The following is a 19,879-nucleotide window of genomic DNA, read 5'->3' on the forward strand; positions in this document are numbered from 1 at the left end:
CTTCTCCACATATTTTTGTAATTAATTCCAAAAAATTTTGTCACGCCTTCTGGACACTTCGTGTAAGCTCCAAAATTTTTTCTGGGTCCTGAAGATCATATCTGATAGGTAGAGCACGTTTAAAACTTAAAAAAAGAGAACGAAGGATCAAGCGAGGGGGAAAATTGTGTGGGGGAGAACGTGAGCCAATCAGAGAACGACCATTATGGTGGTCGACGACTCCCCGACACAAAAGACCGCTCTGACAAGTAACAATCGATAAAAGTCCCGAGCAAAAGCAGTTTTATGTCCGAAGAGATAGGTCGAACTGCCGAAAACAAAAGATCGATGGTTCAAGGGCCATGAATCAGAAAACCTTGCGCGTTGTCCGACAAGGTTTTACACGAAGTTTTCGGGCAAAACACAGTCGTTTCGATTGCGTGGGCGTCGGAAACAGGTATGGAGAGAAGTGAAGGCTAAGCTCGCGGTGAAAAGTAGTTCTTCGGTTGTCGAACGCTTGCGCAACCTTTCGAATTCGACAGCGGTTCTCCCGAAGGACGATCTTCTTCTTGTAATCAATTTTGGAAAGACCCGCATGTTTCGCGGCGTGTCTTAAAAATAATCTAGAAACATGCGAAAGCGTTCAAGAATTTTTTCTTGAAAAAAAAAGAAATATTGCAGGCACTTAAAAAGACCCAGGTAAGCAGACGCGAGTGAAAATAGGATTCCAGAGGGATAAACCACTTGTCAGTCAGTGTTCTCGCGTGGAAGTGACAATTACTGGTTGCGCTGCTGTTTTTTATTTTGAGCTGGCCAGGTTGGCAATCTTTCAATTAATTTTTTCATAGGAGATCTATAACCTGATCGGTCAGGCCTATTATTTCCCATAGTCGTTCCTCCTGCTGCCAGGAGCGACACGGGGACAGGGCAACGGGAATCCGGGCGAGCAAAGACCGCTTTTACACGCTGCAGGTTGCATAACGGTTTCATCCAGCATCAACACCGTACAGTATCCAATGTCTGCCTGCTCAGAAAAACTCCGCGAATTCGTTGCCAGACGCTTGGACACGCGCGAACGCTTGACCCCTTCCATATCTGATCCAATACGGTGCCCTAAAAAATCGTACAACAGCCTGACACTTCAATACAGACCGCCTTTCCATCGTAACTCCGCACAATATTGTTCATAATTCTTTTTGCCACCAAGAGTAGAGCTGACAGCGTTGTATTCAATGTTTTAGCTTAGAAAAATTACAGAGCTCCATTTATTTAGATTTTTCTAGCACGATACGTGCTGGATAAGGAAATTTATTGAATCAATTCGGTGTACAGTTAGGAGCATAACTGATTCAACACACTTTAAATCAGACTTTTTTAAAAGATGCTAGAAGAATTAGTTGAGTAAATGACGTCTAAAAAATATGTTGAAAAAATGCATTTGGTCGGAATTACGAAAAACAATATTAAAAATTGATATTTACTACTTCTTTAGCTGGGGGCCAATAATTTAAAAGATGTGTTTGGTCAACTCGTATAAATTATATACGCTCCGAAAATTTCATTGAAATTGGTTACTTGGTTGGTTACTTCACCATTTTTTTTCTCGACTACTGGTGAATATATTTAAATGAAAAAAATGGAAAAGATAGCTACGTTTCAACTGTATATCGCATATTTTTCCCGAAAACGCAACTCAAATTTTAAGAGTGGAAAAAAATTGTTTCGTGTGACAGGTATCTGCAAACAGCACTGAAATTCGTGTGGAATATGAATAATAAAAACGATATTACGAATAATACCGAGAGCAAAAACAGTTTTGAAGCCGTTCGATCTGTAACATGATTAGTAGCCACTAATTTACATTGACTGGAGCAAGTGATCCGAATTAATTGTCCCGTTATGTAAATGTTAGGAAACGGCGGTGGAGGCTGGCGAACCAGAAGAAACGACACAATCGAGGAATCCGTGGCGCTGTTTCTCCCTCGTTTCTCACGTTAACGAACTGTCAGGACGTTCCACGTGGTTGGATCCTGGATCCGTGATGAATTGATCGGTGTAACACTCTGCGCCTAACTCATATATGCACCGGTAATAACCGGCGAGAGAGAGATGCATCGGTTGCGCAACATCGAAAACAGGTTGAATCACCGTGCGGTGGATTTCGCAATGTAATCATTTGCATCCTTCTCCGAGGGAATCGTCAACGCTTTTGAATCATCCAACCGGAGTAGATGTTTTTAATGGTCGGTTCTACGTAGAACTTTGATCAGTCGAAGTTCATTGAACCGCGGCCATGAAAAAACCTTGAACAACAACTGTTCTTCTACAGGCAAAAAATTATTTATCGCTGCTCAAGCGAAATCTCAGGTTGTACGAAGCGATGCATAAATTTTCGACAGCGGATTTTATGCATTTATAACAAAAATGAGTAGCTGTAATCGGAGACAGTAAGATATTCGACGAATTTGAAAACACTGTTACAATATTTTCAACCTGCTAAACATATTAAGAAGGAGAATATATTTTTGTTTCACTTCAGTTTGTTGTAAATCAGCTAGAAAATTTTTATGTCCATTTATAATTGGCCATGAAAAGAGAATTTTGCACGAACAAATGGAAATATTTTAATGATCGGAAGTTCATTGAACCGGGGCACGAAAAAACCTCGAACAACTGTTCTTCCAGCGGAAAAAAATGTCCAGATAATTATTTATCACTCCATAAGCGAGATTTGAGGTTGTATGAAGCGGTGAATCCATTTTAGGCACGAAAAATCCTTGGATAACTGTTCTTCTACCAGCAAAAAGTTCTCAAAGAATTATTTGTCGCTCCATAAGCGAAATTTGAGGTTGCGTGAAGCGGTAAATGAATTTTAGACAATTTAATCATAGTAGAAATATTGGGAATATTTGGCCAGCACCGGCGGTGAAAATTGTAGAGCTAAAATGTCCGTGGATCTTGGATAAGAGGGCAAAGTCCTCAAAAAATTAATAGATCTGTCGTTTATTAGCAACGTAGTTTCCTAATGACGGCAGGCTTCGTCTCAGTGGTAACCGGAATGGCGAGATTTCAGCCACAAAGTGAACGTTCATTTAGCTAACCGCGGTTGTCGAATGATTGCTGCCGGTGCAGAGGCAAGCTGTGCCGGGCATCGCCGGCAAGAATCATTGTAGCACGGCACACAGCCGGGTCGAATTCGTGAGATCAAGTGCCTTTCTTCCAGACCTGGTTACAGCATCGAATTCAGAAAGCGAGCCAGACTCCGACGGCGTATCGGCTCACGGGCGGTTTTTGCGACTGGAGAACCGGAAGCACCGGATTGGTGGATGGAAAAATGCGGATTGGTCCTGCTCGGACACGGTTCCACTTGGTTCGACTGGTCTATCTAGGGAACTACATTTTGCACTGACAGAATGTTCGAAACTATTCGTGGGTCCCGAAGGACCTCTAGACCACTGATATGCGATTTCTACTTTAAAAATATTTTTTAAATATTGCATTGTCATCCAGTTCTGAGCTATGTTTAAAATTTCAAGTCTCTAGCTCATTGGGAAGTTAGTTTAAAATGTGTTGCAAAATTTGTACCGAACAAACAGACAGACAGGCAAACAGACAGACAAGAAAGCGAGCTAATAAAAACGTGGTAAAATAATCTTAATTTCTTATCAGTCTTAACTTTTATATGGTTTTATATTTTTCATTTTACAATTATTGAAATTACATACTTACAAGGGAGGGACTCCAAGTTCAACTCCGACTTCAATTTGATAATCTTTCGTGAGACGATGGTATATGGATCCCTGATGATGTCTGCAAAATATTAGGTGTAGTTACTCAATAGTTTTAAAGATATAAACAATTGAACTTTCAAATTAAAACGTACAAGTACAAGTTCAAATTAAAACGTACAAGTAAAAGCTCGAATTAAAACGTACAAGTACAAGTTCGAATTAAAACGTACAAGTACAAGTTCAAATTAAAACAAAGTAGTTTTAAAGACTCAACAATCGACTTCTAAATTATCGTAGGCCACTGAAATTTTTCATACTGATTTCTCAGCGTCAGGGGTGGCTTTCTGCATTTTTGGGGATTTTTGAGAATAGTTGATGAGGATGGTTGATTTTACAAAGGCAATAGTTGAAGTTCGGTGAATGGAGCTCAATCCAGAAGGGCAGGATCGTTAAGATCGATTCCCAGAAGCGAGATCTCGTTCTTAGTCGATGGTCGAACACTCTGTCCCATAAAGGAGACTTCTCTCAGACTGTGCTCACAGTTGTTTCTTAGGCTGAGGAGTCTGAGACCTGTTGTCAGGTTTGTCAGGAGAGGCGGTCTCTCTGTCCAAGGTCCGATTCAGTCGACCGCAAACGACTTCCTTCACCAGAGGTTTCTTCCTCCTTCTCGCCAGGACTCGGATCGATGATCAAGAAGATCCGTTCACTTTCCACGGGAACCAGTCGGTTCCAACAGTGCAAACACTTTTGGACTTCCTGTAGGCAAATTAGGTGTTCTCTGCTAAATTACAGTCCTCCTCAATCCCCCACAATTCTCTTCAACACTCTTTAGTTACTTCGAAAGTGAGGTACAATTCAAAAAATGATATTGCAAAATATAAAATTGTCTGCAAATTCGCTTTTAAATAATTTTAGCGAGGAAATAATATAATACATAGTATATTAGCATTTCTTACGGAAGTCAAAATGATTTTAATAGCTGGAAGGTATGCTGAAGGTTTATTATTTTTAATAAAATATAAAATCGTCTGCAATTCGCATTTAAATAACTTTAGTGAGGAAATAATATAATAGTATATTAGCATTTCTTACAGAGGTGAAAATGAGGATAGGGAACGTAGATAAAATTATTTTCAAGAGCTGGAAGGCATGCTGAAGGTTTATTATTTTTATAAAGATTGCAGGCCCGATAGAGAGGAACTGTAAAATAAAATAAGATGCTCAGGTGCTTCGCTCGGGACAACAGTTTACCAGTGGAGGTCAAACGAGACTGGCTGGCTCGGCACGATTCAAAAAACGGGTTCCAAACAGTCCGGCACGGAAGGGACGACCGAGGCAAAGTAAACATAAAGAACGGAATGACTCGCAGTCCTGATGATACTCGTCATTCCTTCAGCCGAGTTAACGATCCACTGTGATTTTTAAGCGTCTTCGAAAAATCACTCTGTAGTAAACATCTCTGCATCCACTTCCAATAATCATCAAAACTAATTAACTTCTACAAGGAATCATACAGTCATTCTCTAAAAATACATCTGTCTACAATAACTCCTGCAAACCAACACTGTAGCTCGACAAATGTGTACGTAACTACTGAAAAAAAAATCCTGTCGAGCTCAAACTTTTTACACGAGCACTCCAGACCGTTGCGCACACTGAGTAAAAAAAATAAAATTTTCTACCGGTCCATTCCATTGTTAAAAAATTCAGAAAAATGTCAAAAATGTCTAAAATCGTCATTGTACTTCGGAGCAGAAATCAGAGGATTAACGGGGGTCTATTATTGTTTTAAATCAATGGATATAGCGAAATTGTTCATTATTCGGTTGCAGTAAAAAGATAAAAATTTTCTACGATTCATTCCATTGTTAAAAAATTGAGAAAAATGTCAAAAATCGTCATTGTACTTCGGAGCAGAAATCAGAGGATTAACAGGGGTCTATTATATTTTTTAAATCAATGGGTGTAACAAAATTGTTCATTATTCGACTGTAGTGGGGAGAAATGATCAAACAAAGCGTATCGCTGCCAGGGGAGCGACAATCGAGGACCTGTGCTCTATTGTGACTCCAGCACCGAAGCGAGACACATCAGGGCGCAAAGTTTGGACTCAATGGAGGCTCCAGTCTGAAAACTTCGCTCGCCTCCGGGGTCACAAAGAGAATAACTCGGCCGGGCACGTGAGACAATGCCTCCTCCGCCTTGGCTGTATGTTGCGAGGCGGCTTATGTACACGCTACACCGAGCAGAAACTTCAGTCCGCGTTACATAAGAGAAAAGCCAGCCCGTCGCCTCCGCTTTGCCTCTCTTGTCCATCAAAGTTGAATCACCTTATACGCGTCTAGACGGATTCGATTAATCCCCATCTTTTTCAACGTCTGACCCCGTCATTCTTTTTCATCGGCGCGGGGCTGTGAACCATCCATTCGCACGCTCCTCGTTCTCTTCAGTTTTGACCGTTTTTCATTGATTTTGGAAACCGTGAAAAATCTGCAAAAATTCTCAGACATGGCAGACACAATCCTTCTAATCGGAGAATTTTTTCAAAATTTTTAGTATGATATCTAATCTGTAATAAATTGTCAAACAGACTTTGATTTTATGCATTCATGACAGAAATGGGTACATACTTTTATATTATTTTCAACCTTTTGAGCATATTAAGGAAGAAAATGTCACTCCGGTTTGTTGCAATTCTCTTACACATATCCGTCGATTTTTCAAGACCAAAATACGGAACTGAAAAATTCAGAAAATATGTCAATCTCTTCGCAAAAGTGTGCTCTAACTTTGCCAAAAATAGAAATTCTCCTAAAAATTTTTTCTGCGATTGCACAAACAAAATAGCGCAACCCCAACCATCAATTCTATCATTGTCGACACCTTTTACCACTAAACCTACCATCACTGTTCCAGACATTTTATTTTACAATTATTGAAATGATACAAATGATTTCATAAGGAATGGTATTAAATAAAATCAATCTTGTCATTTTTATAAGAAAACAAGTACCAGTTGCTTTTAATGCTCGGTAGGTTTAGTGTTAAATAAAAACCAACTGCAGCAGCGCTTTCAGAAGCTCGTCGATTAATCAGAAAGCTAAAATACCACAAGACCTTCGATTCCGACGAACGTGAACATCCAGAATGCTGACGTCAAACATCCAGAAGTCCCAGTAGAGAGTAATATCCACCTCGAGCAATCTGAAAATAATATCCGAGGTCAGTAAAAGAAGATCTCCCAAGGGATAGGATAGTTTCTAACCAAGCTGGACCCAGTGATCACATCACGAGGAAGAGTCTCGAACGCGATTGCACGTGAAATTACAGAGTAGAGACACCACTAGCCATCCGCAGAGACCCCGTTAGCATTTATGGCTTTCCAGGTTTTCAGTCGTGGGTGGCAGCTTTCTATAAACGTTGTAACACGCTGGTAACGTTGCACATCAGTCGGCGACGGTTATCTAACGCGTAAAAAGAAACCCGCGGACATCGAACGCCGAAAAATAATCCAGCCCCCAGCCATCGATCGCAATTAGAGCCGACAGACAAGCTCTTGACGCGGCGCGTGCAAAAACGTAATCGATAAACGCCGTGACCCGACTGGTTTCGTTCGACTTCCGGGGCTTGTGTGTCCGGCAGACCTGTTGCGAAATAATTAGCACCACAATACCCGCCGACAACAATTTTGCAACGCTCCGCGACGTTGTTACACCTTGGTGGAATAAGTTGCAAAAATAGATTCTGTGATTTTTCAAAAATTCGGTACACTCGAATTGTTATAGCTCGGTCAAAAAAAAATGGTAGAGCGATAAACCCAGACTCGTTTTAAAGCTCGAAGCTTCTAGTTCGACCGTGCATTGTTCATTCTCGTCTAAAAAATTTTTGCACGGAATGGCAGATAGAAAGCTGAACCAACGTCGAGGCAGGTTTTATGTAAAAAGTTCCGTGAATTGAAACGCGTGTAGAAACCCGGAAAAATTTTTCACGGTAACAAAACTACCCCAGGTTCGAAGAATGGAGCTTCCCCTTTGCAATGAATGTTTAAAATCCGATGTACGATTTTTTTTGGCGGTTCTACGAGGGTTTGAGTTGGAGGGTGCAGCGCAGGATGCAAAAATGCAAAATGATTTTAGAAAACTATACTAATTAGGCATCTCGAAAAGCGATAGATGGTATCGGGAGGTGCCTGCATGTCGCCTCTTTCGAAGTATTTCGCGACGACTTCCTGCTGATCGCGATCTTGCCTCAGTGAGGAGAAAGATTGAAAAACTGCGCCGTTTCCAATGAAATTTGTTCCCTGACGTAACCCACCGTCGAAACGATCGAACCGACAAGATAACAATGAATCATAGCCAGGACCATCGGTGTGAAGCATTTTGTTGTTTTTTCGAACTTTCCATCATGCTACACATTTAATATAATCTAGGCGGAATATCGGAGAAGCTAACGAGGTTCGCGAGGTGTTGCAAAATCGAAAGCAGTTCGATTTTTACAAGGAAACAGCACGCGATCCACACTGTCATCGAAGAAGCACTTTCTCGCGCGCGATCATTGTGTACATTTCGAAGGCGTATGAATATTCCGCAGGCGAGCCGAGAATAATTGGTAACAGTGAACCCGGAGAGCTATAACAATTACAGCTCTACCAGTAAAAGTGGATTATTTATGATACACGAAAGCGACGAACGCGAGCAACCGCCTAAAGGAGAAACTCGAGAGGCTCGTACGATATTTTCTAACGCCATAGATTGAACCGCGTCCTCGATTTGAAGGGAGAACAATGCTGCGAATGCTGCCACTGTGTTTAGGAGATCCGCGCCGACGATGATTCACGACGATCGTTCGCGCCGGATTTTTATTAGTTTCTGTAATTATATTGTAATTAGATACAATAAACTCGCAACGTCAAATCCTCGAATGACCCATTGTGCTTCAGGACGAAATATATGGCCGACTCAAAATTGGATTTCAACGGAACTTTCCTTGCTGTAGACAGTGTTCCGCGAAAGGAATTCTAACCTCATTATTTTACCATTTTACCATTCATTTATTTCAGCCGTTTATGAATTAAGCCATTACACCATTTACTATTTCGTAATTTAGCTTTGCGTGCCAGTTACTATTCTCCAATTTATTTTATCATTTACTATTTCGTAATTTATTTTTAAATACCATTTACTATTCTTCAATTTATTTTACCATTTCGTAATTTATTTTTAAATACCATTTACCATTTTGTAATTTATTTTTGAATACCATTCACGACTTCGTAATTTGCTTTTAAATACCATTTGCCATTTACCATTTCGTAATTTATTTTTAAAATACCATTTACCATTTCGTAATTTATTTTTAAATACCTTCGAGTCCGATTTACCATTTCTTAATTTATTTTTAAATACAATCGAGTCCAATTTACCATTTCTTAATTTATTTTTAAATACCATCGAGTCCAATTCACCATTCCCAATTTGAACACCACTCGTTGCAAAACCACCGAGACAAAAATCGAACTTTAAAAGTGAACGTGCGCACGATTACATCAATTTTCTCTAGTTTTAACTCTCAACCTTGCGAGACACTGCCACTAAAATTGTAAATGGTACTTGGTACGACTACTTCTGCGAAGATGAAGTGGTCAGACGTAAAGAAAACATGTCGGAACCTTGCGATAGTCCCCATACGTCCGTAAAAAGAACACGTTTCGTGATCGCCCGGGAATAAGGCCAAGGAAAATGCGAGACGCTCTATAGCAGAAAAATGGGGGAACGAAACGATTTGGCGGGAGGAATCGTACACTGAAATCGTATCTAATCCTCAATTATCATTCCCAGTGCGTATCCCTGTTTATTATTTTCTGGTGCCCTCGAGACTCGAGCCTCGCGACACGAAAGTGACATCATATTCTCTTCACGAACCAGTTCTCATTGACTTTAATACCGGTTCCCTTCGGCGGAGACTTCGCGGCGGACATGAAACGCCCGCCAGGTGAGGTCGTAACCTTACCACGGGTTCAGAGACACGTGGGCACACAGACTAATTCACCTGAACCCTCCCCAAAAATTATACGAACGAAATAACTCACTTAACAATCAATTTTTCAAATGCAAATGGAATCATTCGAGTAACAGAACTCGGAAAGTAGTTAATTAAGTGCAACGAAAGTGATAGATAAAAGATCACTCTAGATCGCACTCACCCTCAAAAGTCCTATTTTTATATTTAGGAGGCGTTTGCATTCTTCGGCAGCGTAATTTGCCATTTTACCCAGTGATCGTCACCCCGCCCATTCGGATCATTTTGAAATTGCAAAATGTGAAAGAATACCTTATATTCATTGTTACGCATAAGAATATTAATGCTACATTGTAAATAGACCGCGGATCTTTATGCAAAATAAAAATTGTTTGTATCGATTGCAAGGAATAGAAACCAAACAGAATGTTATTTCTTCTCTCAATAATCTCTTCTCTCGTAATTTATTTTTAAATACCATTTACCATTTCGTAATTTATTTTTAAATACCGTTTGTCATTTATCATTTCGTAATTTATTTTTAAATACCATTTACCATTTCGTAATTTATTTTTAAATACCCTTGAGTCCAATTTACCATTTCTTAATTTATTTTTAAATACCATCGAGTCCAATTTACCATTTCTTAATTTATTTTTAAATACCATCGAGTCCAATTCACCATTTCTTAATTTGAACACCATGCAAAAATTGTTTGTATCGATTGCAAAGAATAGAAACCAAACATAACGTTATTTCTTCCCTCAATAATTTTAATAGATGAGAAATCGTATACTGACATCTTCAATTTTTTAAATTTTCCTACAATTTTCAATTTCATCTACTCAATTTTGTTACAACTGCATAAAATCCGCAGTCTAATTATAAAATACATGTCAAGCATAGGTACTTACAAATTTTTCGGAATCTCCTGTTCCTCCATCGGATCAAGTGGACACTGCCATTTTCGCGAACACGTCTTATTAACGACGAAGCACAAAACACATACTTCTACACGATCACTGGACACTACACAACACACTTTTCGAAATCGTGACAGCAAACGGGAAGAAGTTACTCCGACCACGGTCAAAATAGTACTGCGGTTGTCACCTTGGTTTTTCATGAAGGGTTAAGGGTAGATTTGGGTGGGGAAATGTTGCGTTTGTTAATTGGATGGGGGTGTGAAGGACCTTCGGTTGAAAAGTGGGAAAACTGACAAAGAAATTACTTCTGGCATTTTGTTTACGGTCATCAATGGGTTTTTTTATAAGGGTAGTACGTCACGTGTTGCCGTTTTTTGCTTGCTATAATGTCCTTTACAGGTATATCGCCTAATCCGCTGGAGGAACGGTGAGGTACGGTAACATTTTATAATACAGGATTAATATTATAACAATTGTTATAAGAATATCCATATATTATGTCCGCGATAATTGAAAGTTCTTGTCCCAATTACAACTGTTAATTCCGTGAAAATTCACGTTTGAAAAATGCTAAAAATGTGCAAAATTCATGCCGAAAATGGCAAAAAGCGTATTGTGCGATCGAGAAAAAGATTGCAGGTTTCGTTTTCGGTTCCGTGAAAGTCGAGTATGTGTTACCGATGTGCTCAGACTGTGGAGTCATGGAAACGGTTGAACAAATCATTTTCCTTTCTACAAATGGTGGTTTCTACAGGCTGATATTATCAGCCGCGGGATCGCATCGAGCTTCGTGGAAGCGTTTTGTACTCTTCCGTGGTGAATCGGGACCGGACCGTGCATATTTGAAAAACAAACGAAAGCGATTACGCAAGAACGACTCCTTTTCGTTCGCCGGTGTGCGCCGTTCACCGTTCGACGAACTTTGATAACAACCTCGCCGGAGTTCATTCACTTTTGTGTACACGTCGGTCAAGGTATCCTTGTTCAACTTTGCTACTCGTTCGCAATACTAATATTTCACTGGAGTGTCACTCTTTTCAATGGACGGAGTCGCCATTTTTATCCTGACATTCATACAAAATTTATGGAGGAATTATTTGCCCGATGTACAACTTCATTCTATTCCTAGAAAAATTCTTATTCGATTTATCAGTCACAAACAAATTTTTTAAAAATTTCTCCTTTCCAGAAATCCTTCGAAATTCTCCCTCTATTTCTGAGCAAAAATTTATTTTACAAAAATGATTTCTGCGGTGAAGACATAGTTAATTTTATCATCCTTGAGCTAAAAAATTATTCTCTGTCCTAGAGAATAAAAATTAAAAGATTAAAATTAAAAGAATAAATTAAAATTAAAAAGAAAAATTAAAAGAATATTTACAATAACTTCCCTGTAAAATCGGGATGTTAAAAAATGAAAAGAATTCCATCCTTTCTTCAAAAAAATTCGCAAAAATAATCATTCACCGATAATACTCATTGTATAAGTATTTCTTGTCCTACAGAATTTCATTTTTGTCTCGGAGAAAATCTTATGGCTAGACTCCGGATGTTTATGCAAAATAAAAAGTTTGTGCATCATAACATAAACTTATATTCTTCACTAATAATTTTAACGTGGTGAAAATTATATATTAATACTCTTGGTCTTTTAACATTTTCACTGTTTTAAATTGCACCCGCTCATGTTTGTTATAAATGCATCAAATTCTGAGTCTACTTATATGGCATTGCCAAACGTAAGTACATGTTATCAGCGAACTGTGTACGGTGGTGGCAGTTGGTTAGGGGAATCTTGCGAGCCTAAACGCCGGGAATCACCGCACTCAGGCAAATGGAAATGAATACTCGAAGGCGAGTCGGCATGAGAAACGTAATCGAGGCAGGTTATATCGAGTCACAGCTGTTCACCTCAGTCGCCATAATCCATTCCCTGACTTTCCTCGTTGTACAGTTACTCCAGGGTGAAAGGTGAACACGTCTGCCTCTCTCCCCCACCCCCGCATTGATCCACCATAGATCCAAAGGAGGAGGATCCGCGGCTGTTCTCTCGTCAAAGGTGATTACACCATCGAGCCTTTTGCCTCGTTCTGCTCTGCCTTCGAGAATGAATCCTTGATCAAGACGATTCAGATATAGTCTGCATCCTGTACTCGATAGATCATTCAAACTGCAAGGGAAGATCCTGGAAAGCACTTCTGGAAAATCCTTAATTCTCATTTTTGAAATCCTTTAGTAGATACAGTGACTCCCATTGAAATCCGACGCTCTAAAAAATGATGACTTGTTAAATATGGGACTATACGATCTGAACTTTTTCGGGAAGCTAGAGCAATTATTTTACTACAGGATGTGGAAATAAATCTTTTAAAAAATTGCAATTGCTCGGAATTGTAGAGAAAATATTAAAAGTTGCAGGTCCAATATTTCGCCATGATTGCTTTTTAAAAATTGCGTGCATGCTGAGGATAGAAAACATTATTTATTTTTGGGGAGTCCTGTTGCAATGGTACAGGGCCCGCTCTAGGGGGGGACATTTGTCCGGGGCGCGAAAACTTAGGGGCGCCATTTTGGCTGTAACTGTGAGAAAAATATTGATGTGTTAAATACCCAATTAATAGAAAATTTGCTTTTATTAGAATACATAAAATGATTTTACCTTTATTTAAAAAATATATATTCTTAAGGAACGGCAATTTGTCTTTTTGTCCGAGGCGACGTATAAAAATTCTAGGGGTCCTCCATCGGTGCCAGAATAAATCTAAAATATAAATAATGATAATAAAGTATAAATAGTAAATAAATTTGAATTATCGACAGATAATCGTTCCTGGCTCCAGTTCCTTGCGACCGAAGCAAACAAAATTGATTTCCAAGAAAGATCTTCGATCTATCGGTAAACCAAGGTGTCGGGAACAGCATGATGCTCTTTCAGATCAGTTCCAACAGCGTAGTCAGCCGGGAGTAGATTCAGCGTCTGTCATTTAAGAAATAGGAACAGCCACAGCCTCTCCTACAATTCCAGGCCGTTCTATCCGCAACGGCGAACGGTATTATTCGCGTAAGAACAATTCGATCATGATTCAGAGTGGAGAGCGTGGGCGTGCGGTGGATAATCTGATCGAGAAGGGACGGAGGGCCATGGATCTCGAAGTGAAAGTCCTGAATCGGCGTTTAGTCGCGCCGCGACCACGGTCCCGAGCGGTTTCGATCGCTCCAACTCTCGATCCTTCGATCCCGAACAACACAGAAATCATTCTCCACATCACGACTATAAAGTTAATTGAACATACGAATAAATTCTGGTGCAGTGAACAGTGATCGTACTGGATTAAGACACGGTGATCTCATACGCAACAGTTCTCGATAAGGATATTTCGTTGTGGGAATTCGAAAGAGGATCTAGAACAGTGATCTAAACTTGTTGCTAAATTTCGGTTTGTGAGAAAGGATCTATTGGACACGTCGCGTCGATCGCACCCTTGGGGATCGAGGGAATCAAGCTGGCTCTCAATTACAAGTTACACAAGACTCCTTTAGTGACTTAATTGAGGCTAATTGCCCGATTATCTCTGCAATCTCGGCAATCTTATTAATTGTTACTTGAATTTTCGGTCGACGAGATCTCCAAGATGGAGGATAATGAGCGTACGAGATAGGCGGATAGGGTTGCGGACATAGTGGAGAGGCAGTAAAGCATTGTTTTCAAAGAACTTTCGGTCTGCGCGCGAGAGAAATCTTCTGGTCATTGCAGTTTTCGTCCGAGCGTCCGTCCAGTGAAGTCATATAAGGTATCTTGTGCTTTGAAACATTTTATCCCATCACTTTTGAGCCCCCAACAAATTTTCTGCGCTGCAAAAAATGATTTATAGTAGACAAATTAATTACAAAAATTCACTTTGTCATCGTGCAATTTATTCACGTTTACTCGATGGTTCTAAAATGTTTATTTGGACATTTTTAATATCCCAAAAATTTTTCTGCAGTGTAAAAAATTATTTATAGCAGACAAATTAATTACAAAAATTCACTTTGTCATCGTGGAAAATATTCACGTTTACTCGATTGTTCTAAAGTGCCTATTTGGACAGTTTCAATATCCCAAAAATTTTTCTGCAGTGTAAAAAAAGAAATAAAACGGAAGTAGAATTTATTTCTACAATACCTGTTGAAGAAATCAATTTATAAAATATATCAGCAGGTAGAATCAATAATTCTTGATTGTGGGTCAATGACCTGGCATTAAAATTGCATTAAATGTCTAAATTAATATCACATTCTATAAATCATACAATCGGATTAAATAAAATATATATTTTCCACGGAAAAATGAAAAGTGAATAAACTTTCGGAAAACTAGAACGCAATCAAGGAGTGGAATTAAATAAATTTCTAAGCTAGTCTTATCAGCAGACAGCGGATCTTTATGCGATTATGGCTTTCCAAAATTTTCAAAAATGCCAGGATATGAAATACGACAGAATTTAGTACCATTTTAATTTCCTTTAAATCTAAAAAGTCTACTGCCGCGAAAAATAAGATTCTCTTTGTGTCGAGTTTCTTAAAATTCCTCTACAAAAATTGGAAATTGCATAAACATTCGCAGTCTACTCATCAGTGTTAGGCAGTTCGATCGAGCAGAGTGAAATAACTCAATCACGGCGTCGAACGGGTTAATTAAATCATCATCGACGCCGATGACTGGGCAGGAGAGCGTGGAAAACGATGGATCAGAGAGGAGGGACTTGGTTATGTGTGTTGGTAGATCGGTATTATTATTACTCCCATGTGTGAAAGGTATAACCTCGGTGGTCGTGCTTGCAATAACGGAAATATTAATGCACGTAGCTCGCGCTCGAACTTTCGACCAGACTAGACGCCGTAACGAGCCACGGAATCGATCGTGCCTGTTCCCCGTGTCCTGTTCACTTCGATTCACCATGCGTGAAGAGGCTCGCTCCTCTGTCGGCTTACGGTACATTGCGGCGTTATTTTCGCTGATAACCGACCATTCCTCAAGTCCGAAAAAACCTTTCACACTCCACTTATCAAGCGGGAATTCCAAAAAGTACAATCATCACCGCTGGACACGTGAATATCAATCCATTCGTCAATCTGCAATAAAAATATAATTAGTAACACTGGAAACATCACTAATAATTAGACAACGGATCTTTATACAAAATAAAAATGTTTTACCTGAACTGCAACAAACTGGAATGAAATATATATTTAATAAGTGAAGATAATAGAACATTATTCTGAAATTCTTCTAATATTTGCACTATTCTAAATTGCATCTACTCATTTTTGTCAGAAATGCATAATAGCCGTAGTCAATTAATGTATTTGGTTGGCAAGAAAGTCATTTCGCTATTTTAAGGTGACATAAAACCGATTTTCTTTGTTTAAGCGATGAACTTTAATCGATAAAATATTTTCTTATTTATTCTTTTCGGCAAAAGATCATCGAACAAAAGGGAAAATATCTTATTCATTAAAGTTCATTTGCTTGGATTAATACTATTAATCAATGTATTAATCGGTGAGAACGTAATCAATATATTAATCGTCGCTTGAATAAAGAAATTTAATACGTACGAATTAATGGAGGTGAAAAAATATTTTTCGAGTCGAGTGCAAGTGTTGAATTAAATCTTCTCAATTATCACGATGGCTTAATTATCGAGGGTCAGTGCAGTGTATCATTTCTCCCGAGATTCGCAGAATAAATTCCCGGCAGAGTTGTGTTGAATTACAATTGAATTACTTCACGAATTATAATTACTAGATTGCGGATCTTGATGCATCTATGACTTACGACAATGTTCAAAAAAGGCTACAATATAAAATTCGATAGAATTTCGTAGAATTTTGATTTCTTTTAGATCTACACTGGCTGTTCCCATGAAAAATAGAATTTTATTTCATTCCACTTTCTTAAAGTTCGTCTACAAAAATTGGAAAATGCATAAACATCCGCACATTACAAAGTAATTCAATTACATCATTCAATTAGAATGTGTTCGAACTAGCGCAACTCTGGTTCCAGGTCAGTATGTAAGGTGAATTTAACGAGAATAATAATTGATGATATCACCGTGTAACTTTGATAAATACGCGGCGCAGCCTAACGAGAGTAGCTCGACGATAAGCCTGGCCACGAAGGTCTAGTAATTGTGATTAATCAGTGTAATCACGTGCCGAAGATAATCACCAATTTGGGTGTGATTGCCTGCTAATGACTCGAGCAGCATGTACTTACATGTATATGTGTGTACTCCCCTCTACAGTTATAGTAATCGCTCGAATCTTTCGACGTTTCCACCTTTCTTCATTTACACGTTGCTTCATCATGCGCTGTATATTTTCGAGGCCGTCCGCTACTCGGCACGTTTTTCTTTATTTCTCATTCGTAATATTGTTCGGTAATTTTCCTTCTCGTTCCCTCTAGAGTTAATTAATGATCGTTTTTGTGTGGTCCTCGGCAGGAATAAATTCGCCTGCTTTAATCCGTCTAATTGATAGTGTTACTCTGCGCGTCCGTTAATTAAAAATGCCGGGGCGAGCACCTAACCGCGGGATCATGAATAAGGATCGTGTAATCCACCGAGGATGTTGCTTCAACGAGTCCTTGTTTTATTTCGTTATCGCCGGGATCATTGAAACTGCATGACTTAGGGCAATTATTAAAATGAGAGACGTCCTCCTTGGGGAGGCTGTTGCAAGTGTCGTCAATAGATATTTCATTACAATATATTTAATTAATGATTGTGTAGCATCTGTATGTCATTAATAAACTGTGAATCTTTGAGTTTCAATTTTTAAGGCACTGTTAATTTTAACATTAATTTCAAATGCATAAAATATTCGGAGCAATCAGAAGATAAAATATGGAACTCGAGTGTCAAAAACGTAGTGAGAGATCTTTCAGTTTCAATTTTTTAATTTTCAAGGCACTGCTAATTTTAACATTAATTTCAAACGTATAAAATATTCGGAGCAATCAGAAGATAAAATATGGAACTCGAGTGTCAAAAATGTAGTAAGAGATCTCTCAGTTTCAATTCTTTTAATTTTCAAGGCACTGTTAATTTTTATATTAATTTCAAATGCACAAAATATTTAGAGCAATTACAAAATGAAATATGAAACTTGAGTATCAAAAACGTAGTGAGAGATCTTTCAGTTTCAATTCTTTTAATTTTCAAGGCACTGTTAATTATCATATTAATTTCAAATGCACAAAATATTTAGAGCAATCAGAAGATAAAATATGGAACTCTAGTGTCAAAAACGTAGTGAGGGATCTCTCAGTTTCAATTCTTTTAATTTTCAAGGCACTGTTAATTTTAACAGTAATTTCAAATGCACAAAATATTCGGAGCACTCGTCAGAAGATAAAATATGTAACTGAACTGTCAAGAATGTAGCGAGAGGCAATCAGAATTTTTGCTATAATTATTTTAGCGGTTAGGCTCATCTGCCAAGGCAGCAGAGCGTATCAGGCCACCCAATAATTTATGATCACGGTTATTAATCGCGTCATAGTACCGTCATCGAACCGGAATCCAATCTTATTTTGGACCACATAATCGTAGAACGAGCTGCTCTATAGCTTGCAACTAGCTTTAAGAAAAATTGCACTGTATTTTGGAAAGAGAAATTTCCCTCGTACTCGCGGCGTTTCATAATCGTTGCTCAATGTATAATATTACAGCAGATTATAAAACGCTTTTTCCTCAGTTTCTATGAAACACGTAAAAGGAAACTCCGTTATATTATACCTTCCTGGAAGTTATTAGCTAACACTGAACTGGTATCAATGAATAAAAGTTGTTCATTCTTGCAATCAATAAATTACTAAGTATGCAATCACATGCTCTCATTAGTGCCTATGAATCAGAGCCTAAGTTCAGTCATCTTTTCAACTCGTAAAAATTCATGAATACTTCAAATTCTCGTTAATTCTTGTTACACTAGCTTCTCGAGATTACGTTAATCTCCTGAACATATATGGTTTTACTTTTGTTATCTCAAGGTCAAAATTGATAGCTGCCTGACTGAGTTACATGTTTGCTCTAATAAATGCAATACTGCTGGCAGAAATGTTTTGCATCCGCGAAAAAAATGTTCGAACATTATTTTTCTAAAATATTGGGATGACTGAGATGTATTTTTAGTTAGAAATAAAAACCCTATGCCAATGCAACTATGCACAGATACGAATGCAGTGTTTCCAACCCCTATCTTTGAGGGTTGTTTTCGACCCTTAAACGTGAACTTTGGACAATAAAAAAAAACAGGTATTCGCTATTTTTTTATGAACTATCTACCCTGTAAATTGTGTTAAAATCCGAACACCCTTTTAAGAATGGCGAACATTTTTATTGAGGATAACAGCAGACACAAATCTAGTGTTTCCAACCCTATCTTTGAGGGCTCTTTCCGCGACTCCAGCCAATAAAAAGAAAACCATTCTCCAAAGAGCAATCTGTCCCACAAACTCCCCAAAAATACATTCCGACATTCTCGCCGGGCTTCGAAATATTTCTATTGCATCTCTGAGCAGATCAGAAGTAAATTCTTGCTGACAGCAGTGCTCATTATGCTCGCCAGTTCAGCGACCATTGGTTCCGAACAGTAACGAAACAGCTCGAAAGAAGAGAGCGCGAAAGAGAGACGGAGAACGTCGCAATATCGGTCCGTGAATAAGTAATTGGCCGGTCTCGTTTAAACAGGGTTTTCTGTGTCAGTATGGGAACTGGTTCCCCAGCCTCTGTGAAAAGAGTTAGCGTGCCGGTGCGCCGCCGCTCCGCACCGCTCCTCACCGCTCTGCGATATCAAACGTCAATAGAAGCGTAATATAGCGTTTGTATCGGGACCGGGACGCGATACTAAAGAGAAAGAGAGAGAGAAGAGAGAGAAGAGAAGGAAACAAGAGAGAGAGAGAGAGAAGCGGTTTTACCTGGGCGAAACTGGCTGCCTGGCAACCAACTCGCCACCGGCCGAGAGAGCTATGCACCCAACGTTATACACTGTTCGTTCGTTCGTTCGTTGCAAAAGCTATGGAAATCACTTTATCGATTCGGTACGCCGGCCTCGGTACACCTCTCTCCCTCTATCTCGCTCTCCATGTGTACTTTCGATCGGATACCAAAGTCCTCGATGCCTCAATAGGCCCATGAAAGTGTACTCGAGCTAGACTCTGTCGCGTTTGCTATT

The 19,879-nt window shown here is 39.0% G+C and overlaps 1 protein-coding gene across 2 annotated transcripts in view; it reads left to right on the plus strand.

Moving 5' to 3' along the window:
* The window catches only part of LOC143218767 (uncharacterized), a 35,943-nt gene that overhangs the window by 9,806 nt on the left and 6,258 nt on the right, over positions 1 to 19,879 (plus strand). Inside the window, exon 1 of one of the 2 annotated variants that reach the window (XM_076444206.1) lies at positions 10,366 to 14,445. The exons of the other annotated variant lie outside the window; for it this stretch is intronic. The gene's annotated coding sequence lies outside the window, so the exon portion shown is untranslated. Of the gene's footprint in view, positions 1 to 10,365; positions 14,446 to 19,879 lie in introns of those variants that run through there. 2 annotated transcript variants of the gene reach the window in all.

This window comes from Lasioglossum baleicum, chromosome 20 (genome assembly GCF_051020765.1).
Source record: "Lasioglossum baleicum chromosome 20, iyLasBale1, whole genome shotgun sequence".
Lineage (NCBI taxonomy): Eukaryota > Metazoa > Arthropoda > Insecta > Hymenoptera > Halictidae > Lasioglossum > Lasioglossum baleicum.